The sequence below is a fragment of the Vombatus ursinus genome, unplaced genomic scaffold, assembly GCF_900497805.2.
Source record: "Vombatus ursinus unplaced genomic scaffold, bare-nosed wombat genome assembly UNPS02014906.1, whole genome shotgun sequence".
In the NCBI taxonomy this organism is placed as follows: domain Eukaryota; kingdom Metazoa; phylum Chordata; class Mammalia; order Diprotodontia; family Vombatidae; genus Vombatus; species Vombatus ursinus.
In genome coordinates, this window is record NW_020954684.1 from 678,026 (window position 1) to 680,063 (window position 2,038).

Sequence of the window (2,038 nt, forward strand, 5' to 3'; positions counted from 1 at the left end):
CAGGTCCTCCTGACTCCAGGGCTGGTGCTCTATCCACTGCGCCACCTAGCTGCCCCAGTTTCCTATACCTTTGAAAGGGACTTGTACACCGAAAACATGAGGATGAGAGACAGGATGAGACGGGAGTATTATTCTATGAGCCCTTTTTGGCCAAGACTTCCTCGCTAACAGGGAGCAGAATTAATGACTGGCAGCAGTGAGTGGCCTGGCAGTTACCGGCAGAGCACAGCAGAGATGAGATAGGGAGCAGAGTCTGAGCGCTGAAGAGATGCAAGTAAGTTGAGGATAGATGGGATCAGCTAGAGCAGTGGTGTCAAACTCAAATAGAAACAGATCCTCGAGGGCTGTATATTAACTTAGAAAACCACAAATGAACATAATCTATACATTATTGTGGGGAAGCTTGGTGGTGCAATCAGGAAGACCTGAGTGACCCTGGGCAAGTCACTTAATCCTGTTTGCCTTAGTTTCCTTATCTGTAAAATGAGCTGGAGAAGGAAATGGCAAACCACTCCTATGTCTTTGTCAAGAAAACTCCAAATGGGATCATGAAGAGTCAGACATGACTGAACAGCAACAACAAAATGCTCTATTATATTTTTATTCATTTTGTTAAACATTTCCCAATTACATTTTAATTTAGTTCAGACCACACTACAGGCAGCATTTGCCTAGAGATTGACACCTCCGAGCTAGAGGATCAGAGTACATATAGACAGGACCAAAGCATCAGGCATGTGGATGCTAAAATGCCCAGGATCCAGTCCACGGACACTTTATTTCCCCCTTTCTTTCCTGGAGTTCTGTCCAGTGAAAAACCCTGATTCCCTTTGTACAACCGTTTTCCAGTTGATCTGTTCAATCATTTTGCTTCTCATACTCAAGAGTAGGAGAGGAGGGAAGCTAGGGCAGGCTGAAATGGGAAACTATGAATTTCTATAGCTTATCTGTGTGCTTCTGCTATTTAAAACTACTATTAAAGTACACAGCCACCTGAGCTCAAATCCTGCCTGAGACACATAACACTTACTAGCCGTGTGACTCTGGGCAAGTCACTGCACCCCAATTGCCTTGCCAAAAATAAATAAATAAAGTACACAGCCACAGGCAATGATTCTTGTCCAACCCTACCAGTGCATGATCAGAAACTGTGAGAGGAATGTAGGAAACAAGATATTCCCCAGTTCACAATGGGAGTGGAATGGCATGGGGTATGATAGAAAGATTCTTTAGTGTTAATAATATTCCATGACATACCCTTGATTTCATTTTGAATGCAGAGACTTAAAAAGGAAACAAGCCTGTAAGTGGAGAAATGTAAGGAATTGTTTTCCAAGTGTCCCTCTTTGCACTGCTATTTGTACCTAGCCTTGTCTGGCATTAGACAGCCCTTTCTTTGTATCTTCAGCCCTTAGCACAGTGCCTGATACGTAGTAGGTGCTTAATAAATGCTTGCTGACTTGACTTAAATTCTATACAAACTCCTTCCCCTTTTACTTTGCATATATGTTGAATTTATTGGTTTACATGTTGTGTTCTCCAACTACAGTGTAAACAACTTAAGGGCAGGAACTGTCTCACATTTGTCTTTTTATCCCTAGCACTTAACTTGTGTCCAGTAGGCACTTAATAAATGTTTATCAATTTAACTGTATCCTGATGCTCTGTAATCTCTCTGAATAATTTTCTTTTGGGCCAGAGAGATGTTGGATCTAGCACTTACCAGCTTCTGAGAGTCAACTATTAAATTTTCAGTGTGAGCATTTACAACTCAGTTGGCAAAAGCTGCAAACCAGGGCTTGATTTATTGTTTTATTGATTGTCTTAAGACTTAAGAAAGTTGGGGGCAGCTAAGTGGTGCAGTGGAAAGAGATCTGGCCTTGGAGTCAGGAGGACCTGAGTTCAAATCTGGCCTCAGACACTTGACACTTAGTAGCTGTGTGACCCTGGGCAAGTCACTTAATCCTGATTGCCTCACCAAAAAGAAAAAAAGAAGACTCAAGAAAGTCATGGAGAAAATATTTGTAATACAGATTTA